Source organism: Vipera berus (genome assembly GCF_964194415.1).
Source record: "Vipera berus genome assembly, chromosome: 1".
Taxonomy (NCBI): domain Eukaryota; kingdom Metazoa; phylum Chordata; class Lepidosauria; order Squamata; family Viperidae; genus Vipera; species Vipera berus.
Window position 1 is genome coordinate 300,719,911 of NC_138202.1, and position 10,267 is coordinate 300,730,177.

Below are 10,267 nucleotides of genomic sequence, written 5' to 3' on the forward strand. Positions count from 1 at the left end.
TTTGAAGAGGCAGAGGAACTAGAGATCAAAGTGCCAACATACGCTGGATCATGGAGAAAGCTAGGGAGTTCCAGAAAAAACATCTACTTCTGCTTCATTGACTATGCTAAAGCATTTCATTGTGTGGATCACAACAAACTGTGGCAAGTTCTTAAAAAGATCGGAGTACCAGACCATCTAATTTGTCTCTTGAGAAACCTATATGCAGGTCAAGAAGCAACAGTGAGAACTGGACATGGAACCACTGATTGGTTCAAAATTGGGAAAGGAGTCCGGCAAGGCTGTATACTGTTGCCCTGCCTCTTTAACTTACTGTATATGCAGAGCAGATCATGAGAAAGGCAGGGCTAGATGAATCAAAATTTGGAATTATGATTGCTAGGAGAAATATCAACAACCTAAGATATGCAGATGATACCACTCTAATGGCAGAAAGTGAAGAAGAACTAAAGAGCCTCTTGCTGTGGGTGAAGAAGGAGAGTGCAGAGGTTGGGTTGAACCTTAACATTAAGAAAACCAAGATCATGGCATCTGGCCCTCTCAATTCCTGGCAAAAAGATGGGGAAGAAATGGAGGCAGTGACAGATTTTATTTTCCTGGCTCCAAGATCACTGGTGACTGTAGCCAAGAAATTAAAAGACGCTTGCTCCTGGGGAGGAAAGCCATGGCAAATCTAGACAGCACACTAAAAAGCAGAGACATCACCTGTCAACAAAAGTGCATATAGTCAAGGCTATGGTCTTCCCAGTTGCAATGTATGGCAGTGAAAGTTGGACCATAAGAAAGGCTGAGCGCCAAAGAATTGAGGCCTTTGAACTATGGTGCTGGAGAAGACTCCTGCGAGTCCCTTGGATGGAAAGGCGATCAAACCGGTCAGTCCTAGAGGAGATCAACCCTGACTGCTCTTTAGAAGGCCAGATCCTGAAGTTGAAACTCAGATACTTTGGCCACCTAATGAGAAGGAAGGACTCACTGGAGAAGAGTCTAATGCTGGGAAAAATTGAGGGCAAGAGAAGAAGGGGATGACAGAGAATGAGGTGGCTGGATGGAGTCACTGAAGCAGTAGGCATGAACCTAAATGGACTCCAGAAGATGGTAGAGGACAGGAAGGGCTGGAGGAACATTTCCCATGGGGTTGCGATGGGTCAGACACGACTTTGCAGCTAACAACAGCAGAATTGAAATAAGACATAAAATAAAAGTATTGCTTATAACTCTCTTTTTTCCCCTTTCCTTCCTTTCCCAACAGAAATAATTTTCTGTATTTCCAGACCTATCAATTTCCTGAATGAATGAGAGAGATAGACATTAGTGGGTAGGAATTTGGAAAAAGTTTCAGAAAATATTCACTCCCAGCATCTGTCACCATTGATCTGACTCTTCCCTTTCTTAGGATTTATAGCAGAGAGAGAGAGAGATATCTGTCATTCTCCTTTCTTTTAGAAGTCTTATGGGCTAAATGACCTATAAAGCCCTAAATGGCTTGGGTCCGGGATATCTGAGGGAACACCTGCTGCCAGCATCAAGCTCCCTTCGTCCAGTGCACTCCCACAGGGAGGGTCTTCTCAGGGTGCCACCGGTAGAGATTGCCGGCGGACGACACCCAGGGATAGGGCCTTCTCAGTGGGTGTGCCTGCCCTTTGGAACCAGCTGCCAGTGGAGCTTAGGACTGCCCCCGACCTCTGTTCATTCCGCCAGGACCTGAAGACCTGGCTCTTCGAGCTCTCTGGCCCAGGCTGAGAATTTGAATTTGAATTTGAATTTTAACTGGGGTTTTATTTGTTCAGGGACGGATATAATTTTTTAAAATTGTTTTTAACTTTTGTATTTTTGTTTTTAATCACCCTGTAAACCGCCCTGAGTCCTTCGGGAAAGGGCGGTATATAAATGTAATAAAATAAATAAATAAATAAATAAATAAATAAATAAATAAATAAATAAATATTAGCTTCCAAAGTGCAGCTCACAGGTATAAATCCCAAGGAATGGAATGCTGAACTACAGAAAAAAAGGGAAGAAGCATGACACATATCACAGAAAGTATCTATAAAGTGTTCCATCAATGATTGTGTGTATGCATTGTTTTCCTAATTGATAACTTCATATGTGTTAGCTCTCTCAATGTGTGTGTGTTTCTATTCTCTCCTTAGGTCTGTTGATGTTTCTTTATATGTGTGCACTGGGAAGAACTTTATATGCTCTCCTCTTGGTCATGTGACCAAGAAGGATGAAGGAAGGGACTTAGAATGGAGTAATTAACAGCATTCCAAGTCACTACTCAATTACTTCTCTCATAGAAATGCATCAGTGTTTTTTTTATAACCAGTGTTAGCACTTTCTACTGTGACTGAATCTCCAATCCACTCAGCTAGCCTACAAAATAATTTTTAAGCTAAGCACAAAATGTTCCTAGTGTAATGTTAATTCTCACTGATATGTTGTGTGTATCTATATTATCTCTCTCTCATCTATCTGTCTGTGTAATATCTACATTTTGTGTGATGTATCTTTAGGTAGTATGCAAAATTATAATACATTTGAATATAATAAAATACAGCACTATAAAGCATACACAATCTGATCAGTTGCAGTAATCAAATGCAAAATAGAACAATGGGCAATAGTTTGATTACTCTATCCTGGATACAGACCTATCTCCATTTTTAGGATTTAGAATCATATTTGAGTCATGGGAAGAGATCAATTACACCTGTAAATTTTATATTTTGTAAAAGTGATGAGCCACAGATTATTCTTTTATTTATATAAAAAATGATCTAGATTACAATTAGATATCATGTTCTTAAAGAAGTAGAAGCTCAGTCTCTTTACGTTTGTGGATATTTGGGCCTTTACTAACAATGATATACATTTTGCCAAATACACCTACATAATTATTATAAGTTTGTATACACATTATTACCCACAACTGCATCACATCTTTTTCCTCTAAAAATATTAAGTGGGATGAAGTTGGTGTGCAATTTTTGTACATCTAGCATAATTACATACACGAGTGACTATAAGACTTTTTGATTTGGAAAAATCACCAAGGGTTGCAAGAAGAGCAAGATACTGGCCTTTCAATGTGAAGAATTAGTCTTGATTAATGTACAAACCGTTCCTTATATGTTTTAGCCTCCAGTCCCCTAATCATCTTTGTTGCTGTTCTCTGTACTCTTTCTAGAGTCTCAACATCTTTTTTACATTGTGGTGACCAAAACTGGATGCTATATTCCAAGTGTGGCCTTACCAAGGCATTGTACAGTGGTATTAACATTTTACATGATCTTGATCCTATCCCTCTGTTAATGCAGCCTAACACTGTGTTGGCTTTTTTGCCAGCTTCATCACACTGCTGGCTCATATTTAAGTGATTGTCCAATAGGACTCTGAGGTCCCTCTTACAATTTGTTAGATAGTGCCCAATGTTCAAGTCTCCCAGATCCTTCTGTATCTTCTGGAGTGTTGGCTATTCCTGCCAGCTTGGTGTTGTCTGCAAATTTGATGAGTTCCTCATCTATCACCTTATCCAAATCACTGATGAAGATATTGAAGAGCACTGGGCCCAGAACAGAACCCTGGGGCACTCCACTACACACTTCCCTCCATGTAGATGCAGTTCCATTGAGGACCACACGCTGAGTACAGCCAGTCAGCCAGCTACAAATCCATCTGGTGGTGATGCTGTCTAACCCCCATTTATCTATCTTATCAAGTAGTAGGTTGTGGTCTACTTTATCAAATGCCTTACTGAAGTCCAAGTAAATTATATCCACAGCATTCTTCTGGTCACCTAGTCAAAGAATGGGTTTGACAAACCCATGTTGGCTTTTGATAATGATTTTGTTGGCCTCTAGGTGTTTGCTGATTCATTGCTTGATTTTCTTTTCCAGAATGTTCCCAGGTATTGAGGTCAGGCTGTTAGGTCTATAGTTTCCTGGATCCATATTTTTTCCTTTTTTGAAGAAAAAAATATAACTGATCTGAAAGCCTTCTCTTATTAAGCTCACACACTGCCTTAGCACAAGTTCCAAAGCCAGGGTAGATTTGCACAAGACTGTGAGCTCTGGAGGAAAAAGCAGGATATAAATATACTATAGTTTATAGGAGAAGAAAATTTCACACATACTGGAACACCAGTGGAGAGCATATGGACAGGACAGAAAGTATAGATGTCTTGCATTTTTGATATTTGCAAATAAGATGACTATAGAGTATAGAAAAATAAATAGCAATTAAATGCATCCACTATGGAAAAAATACAGTTGCTAAATATGCCTGAATCCTAGACTGTTAGCCACTGATATTTGTATCCTATTTAAAAATGCAGAAGTCTCATTGGCATCAAATATTAGTTCCAGTATTTGGGTAAAGTGATTTAATGGTTCACAATTCAATTTGAAATGAAAGTATTTCCCCAAATGACTCTTTATAAAGTCTTTTGGAGACCAAAGTCAATATCTATGGTCTCTCCAAGAAGCAACTATTGATTACCTGCCAGAGCCAATGAGCATTAAAATCCAAGGAGATTCAGGAGTACATCTCACTATGACAAAACCTTGTACTAATAAAATCGGAATGCATTGACTAGCCGTGGAAAAGACCAAAGAATTAATAAAATGTGTTTCTTCCTCTGGTGGAGACTGAACAGAAGTTTCTTCCATTTGCAGGAACCTGTAAATTAACTAAGAATCTCATGTTGCATGCTCTTCTGCCCTGACGTGTGGGGTGAGGCTTTTTGTAAGTGAAGGTGGTTACCTCCATAGATGTCAGTCATTACAAAGTCATTGGCCCTGCTGTTCAGCAACTTTGCTCTAATCCTTATATGGATTTTCTACTTCTTCCTAAATCTCTTGGGGCTTAGGCAAACTAAACATAGTGGCCTCTGCACACAAAAAGAACTCTTTTGATGGACCCTTTCAAGTACAGGCACCTCAAGTGATAGTTTTATTTCACTCACAAAAGAATTAGTCATTGAAGCAGCACAAAACACTTGCCTTGAGAAACCAGGAAAGACACACTTCTGAACAAAAAAGCAAAATAATATCAAATGCAGTGCCTTTTTTTAAAAGGACTCTGGTAGATGAAAGGGGAAAAATTCTGATAACCCTCACCTGCCACTGATTTGCACATCTACCTTTGATTGGTGATCTTATTAAGTTGGGCTCCCTCATAGTTTAAAAAGGATATGTTAATTTGGGTCAAAATGAAATGGCAGCAGAGGATATATGATTTCTTTTTTGTCAGAATAACTTCATCTCCATGCTGGGATTCTTACCCATTTGTATAAAAGGAATTAAATATGGCACCCATATGGAATGGAATCGTGGCAAGTCTTTTTCATCCCAGCTCAGCCAAATTTACGTTACTAATTGGGACAGAATGCAGATAAGAACTACTGCTCTGGTAAAATCTCCCTTACAACCTGTTTTTCTACCTTATTATGCTGACTGAGAAATTATTTCAAATATATCCTAGTGAAATTTTCCTTACGGATAGCGATGGAGTTGCTGGTGTTATTCCTTTCAGTCACATATCTTTCCATGACTCTGAGGTTTCTCTGGTTGCCCCCTTTTTTCAAGTCTAGTAACAGAAGTGTCCTCAAGTCTTCCCTCAGGATTTTATTTGTAGCCTGGAAGATTGTACAAATGGTTGTGCAGTGAAGGACTGGATATCCCCATATGCTGCTTTACCACTTTTCAGCTGTGTCATAATCAGTGAGAACTTTTCAAAACGTTTCTTCTATATTTTTTTAAAATCATAATCTGCAGGCATCTGCAGAGCTGCCTCTTCCTGAGAATATCTGCCTGTCCTGCTAGATTATATAGGGTAGGCACACTCCAGGTTCCTCCCTTTATATGTGCCTATCATGTGAGTCCTTGGAAGTGTGCCTTTTCCATGGCAGATCTTGCCCTGTGGAATACCCTCCTGCTAAAGAGCTTACAGGTCCCGACCCTTCTAACCTTCCAAAGGGCACTTAAGACCTGACTCTTCCCCCAGGAACTGGGATGAGGTGGAATGGGAATGTGGTCTGCATTGGGAATTTTTTTTCTGTTTTTAATTTTATCATTGTTGGTTTTAGCTAGTTTTAATGTTTGTAAGCTGCCCAGAGTTGGTTTTAAGATGGATGGTTACACTGTACAAATGTTTCAAATAAATAACGAAAACAACTTCCTTTATATCGAATGAGAAATGACAAGAAAAAACAACAACCCAAAACTCCTGAAATCTAATTTGTCCTTATGACTCTAAATGGGACCTTCTGTTAATGACCCTCCTCGTTCACATCTGGCTGTGATTAATCAGGATTAATTGTGTCCCAGTAGAAATAGATTGGGATGCAGAAGTGATGGGAAATGAAGCCATCAGCCTGGTACGGCAATATGGGACAAGGATGGTTGCCTAGGCAATGAGGAAGAATTCTCTCTCTTCTATTTTCATAAAATATGTAGTATAATACTTGGATGGGTTAAAAGAGAGTTATAGAAGAGGCAGAATCATGAAAGCTATTATCAATGAGTATTATAAAAGACATGGGTTACCATAGAAGAATTATTTTATTTATGACACAGTCATATTATCTATCCTACTATAAGTCCAAATGGTTTCAATGGAGTTTTCTTCCAAGCACATAGATACAAGAAGGCACCCTCACATTTACTAATTTGGTTCATTAAGGAGAGGCAGTATTGCTTGAATGTGTATCCAGGCATTGGGATCCAATATATTTGTAATTCCAAAAATATTTTTGTAAAAGCAATGTTGATTGGAGGATTATGAAAATTAGTTCATATTTGGAAAGCATAGGATACGAAAAGGCTGACTGATAACTGAAAAGTTGAAAACAACTTTTATGTATTCTTTTTCAGTATTCTTTCAATATTTCATACCAGCTCATCTACAAGTAAAGTATTCTTTAAAGCCAACCCAGAAGAAAAGTCTATTTCTCAATGTCATTTTGCCTATTTGGTTAGGAAATATAGATGTATCCAACCGAATAAAATTTCAGGGCTTGCCATATAAATCATGCACTGTCCTGGTTTTCTTGGAGATGGGCACTTTTTAAATAATAATAATAAAAAAAACTTTTTGAAACAAATATTTAAAGACACCACCCAAACTGTTTATACTACAATTCTTTTAAAACTCACCATTTCTGAAAACCAGAGAAATATTGAAACAGCAATTCTGTTTCCTATCCTTAACATAGACAAGATTATTGTGATATTTCCTGGATTTTTCTGATATGGTTTCTTCATATTTCTTTGAGATTCCATTGGGGGGGGATAGTTTGTGATTATGCCTTGGTGCATCAACACTTGTCTGTGCTACCAGAGATATCTACATTAACTGCTGGATATGGATGTCATTAATGGGAATTGGTGGGTATCAGTTGTGCATCGCTCAAAATTGTCCACTTTGTGATGCACGTCTCAGCTGAACTGAATTGACCAGATGCATCCCTGGGTGTCAAGAGAGGATGACATCTGCACCTGGAACTACTAGTCCTTTCCAGCAACTATTTCAGTTATTAGCATTGGACGGAAGCCCAAAGATAACAGCAGTAGGGGCTTTTTTATCACTTTCACAGAAACATTAGCTGTGTTGGCAACCAAAAGAGTTTATAGAAAATGTGCCAACTGCTATTCATGTTTTATGCAGCTGATAGTTTTCTAATGATAGAGACATTCAGCAATTAGCAAATAGATTTGGATGCATTACTTTTTTTTAAAAAAATGTTGCTTTCCAAGTGATCCTGAGCATAACAGAATTTAGTTTGGAGGAAAAGGGAAGATATTTTAAATAGTTTCATACTCGTACCAAGACTATGAACAGAATCATTAATATTCACCTTGTATGAGTGGAGCCTTGACACACTCTTCAATTCTTCAAGGAAGCCAAGGGGGAATCTGGATACAAATGTCCTGAATAAAAATCTTGTGGTACCTATTAGTTCAGAAATCTAGAGATTCTTCTCATGCCCATTCAGTGATTAGTAGCCAGGTCATTGGATTGCATTTAAAATCTGAATAAGATCACTGTTGCTTCCATTCAGTCTCCTTTCTTGAAGAATGCTCAGAAAACTCCCATTTTGTACATTCTGGCATATCACCTGATAGGCCTTCCAAATTCACTTGCCAGTTTCAGCCAACTTCCACAGTTTCATCACTATCTCCTTCTGGCCTTATTTACTAACCTCAACTCAGCTAGACTGTATGCAAAATGAGTTTGAACCTTAAGCACATATTTATGTACTGGCAATAAAACTCCCCACATGGCCATAGTCCTACATCATAGAATATTGTCACCTCAACTGAAAAGCTGTCAGTCCAAGTTCAGTTTAAAGCTAAGCAATCACCAGATAAGATAGCAGCCCACCAAGGAGTATTATCTGCCCTGCAGATCCCTTAGATTTCCTTGCTAAAACGAAAAGCATAACAGTTAACTTTAAACCATGAGAAATGATTTCTAAATTTCCACCAGTGAATCTTATGCAAATCTGTTTTATTTTCGGTTATGATGCATAAGTGACCATCTTTCTCAGAGCCCTGCTGTTCTTAAATGGTGAACAATTTGTAATTGCAATAGTTGTACTATTAGCAGTAGTTAGGAGCAATATACTAAATGTTTACCAGAGGATTTGCATGAAAATGTGCTCCTAAATTTATTTCAGAATCATCAGAAAGTGAAGACCATTTGATCTTATTCTTTCTTCAGTGTAGGAAACTTAGAGAAATGTCAATCCAAGCTTCACTTAAAATATCTACTTCTGTCATTGTCCTTGCAATGCTTAACTACAAAACCTAGAAATTGTGTAATTCTTCTTTCTTCTCCCTTTTTTAAAGCAGGAGTTTCAGCCACTGGATTTTCACTTGCTAGAGCAGGGAATGTTTCTTAGAACTAGAAAGCTATGCAGCCCCCTAGTGTAGTGAGAAGAGCTCTTCATCTTTTAAGTATTATTTAAAAAAATAAAATCACCATTGATATTTTATCCAGGCTTTGCTTGCAAGATCCACGCCTGGCCTATGACTTTAAAAGGGATAACATAAGATTACAGTGAAGGTAGAAAGGGAGAGCTCATCATTCAAAATACAACATGGTGCACACGATAGCAGCAGCAACCCCCAGTATAATTTCTCTAAAACAGTAAAAGCATTGCTGTTCGAGAGAGGTCACCCTTTCCTCCATTTAATTCTCTGGACAAATATCTCGTTCTTTGAAAAATCTCAGCCTAGCTCTCAGATAAAGCTCCTATTCTGTTTTCTAAGCAGCTGCATTTCCACCTATCTTACAGTTAAAAATCCATTTCCTAATGGATCAGAACAGACCAAAAAAAGGGGGGGCATAAAGGGGGAACCCCCCCCTCACTTTTTCTAAAAGTACTTTCCTTTAATTACTATATTTGTTTCTTGACCTTCTTTAGTTTTGGCTTTATTTCCGAAAGCATGAAGTGAAGCTAACATTTCTGACAATGAAAAATAAACTCTTTACACATTTCTTTCCCGAGTAAGTTAAAGTTGTTTTCAAATTAAAGGTGTAAGGAGAACTGTTATTGGTTAGGATCATGGGCATCTGCATGGGGGAGCAAAGGGAGAAGATGACATCACAAAGAAGATAAGAAGGTATGCAAAAAGGATGCACCAGAAACCTCATAATTTACATGAGTAAAAGGGGGAGTGGGAAGTAAAGCACGTAAAGACTTTCAAGACTTATGTCAGTCCTATTATATAAACCAATACTTTTTAAATTTGGCAATTTTAAGATGTGTAGACTCTGCTCCCAGAATTCCCCAGCCAGCAGTGATGTAAATCAAATTAAGAAATCAATTCTATTCTGCCTGAATCCTTCATGCATGCCTTCTACTTAAGCTATGTTTCCCCCCCCCCCGCCCCCTTGTTGCTTTGGTAACAGAGATCTGACCAATTTCTGTCAACTCATCTGCTTTATTCCCTACAAACTACATTCATCTCAGTGGATCCAAAGTTGTACACAGCTAAGAGCTAGGTAAATAGGGCTACTGTCAGGACTGAATAGTTTTTGGTTAAAATATCCTTAGAGGAAGAGTAATATCCAGGGCTGGAGGTGTCTCTCTCTCTCTGTGTATGTGTGTGTGTGTGTGTGTGTGTGTGGTGGGGAAACAGAGGCATCCCTTCTCTTGCTATAAATCAAATGTGGTTCAGTTTCAATTTCTGAATTCTTTGAAACCTGATGGACATTTTTTTTTTACCAGGATGGTTTCTTAGTAAATGCTTCTTTGGGTTAC